This window comes from Orycteropus afer, unplaced genomic scaffold, assembly GCF_000298275.1.
Source record: "Orycteropus afer afer isolate SDZICR_OR568_19922 unplaced genomic scaffold, OryAfe1.0 scaffold00038, whole genome shotgun sequence".
Classification (NCBI taxonomy): domain Eukaryota; kingdom Metazoa; phylum Chordata; class Mammalia; order Tubulidentata; family Orycteropodidae; genus Orycteropus; species Orycteropus afer.
Window position 1 is genome coordinate 2,433,223 of NW_006921625.1, and position 784 is coordinate 2,434,006.

Consider the following 784-nt stretch of genomic DNA (forward strand, 5'->3'; position numbering starts at 1 on the left):
GTTATCCATAATTTGTTACAATCCACACAGTTTAATGCCATTGCATAGTCAATAAAACACAGATAAACATCTTTCTGATATTCTTTGCTTTCAGCCAAGATCCATCTGACATCGGCAATGATATCCCCTCAGTCCACATCCTCTTCTGAATCCAGTTTGAATTTCTGGTAGTTCCCTGTTAATATACTGCTGCAAACGTTTTTTTTTTTTTTTTTTTTAATTATTTTCAGCAAAATTTTACTATGTGTGATATATTAATGATATTAATTGATAATTACCACATTCTGTTGGATCACCTTTCTTTGGAATGGAAACAAATATGGATCTCTTCCAGTTGGTTGACCAGGAAGCTGTCTTCCAAATTTGATGGCATAGAAGAGCAACTGCTTCCAGAGTTGCATCTGTTTGTAGAAACATCTCAATGGATATCCCATCAATTGCTGGAGTCTTGGTTTTTTGTTGTTGTTGTTGTTGTTTGTTTGTTTCTTTTTTTGCCAATTCCTTCAGTGCAACTTGAACTTCTTCTTTCAATAGCTTTGGTTCTTAGTCATATGCCACCTCCTGAAATAGCTGAACATTTATCAATTCTTTATGGTACAATGACTCTTTATATTCTTTTCTGATTTAGTGCCGCGCTGACAAGAAATATACCACAAATGGGGTGGCCTTAACAAACAGGAGTTTATTCTTACAATTTGGAGGCTTTAAGTCCAAGCTCAAAGTGCCAGCCTCTAGGGGCTGGGTAAAAGCCCTTCAACCAGCTCTGCCTCCTGCTTCCAGCCCA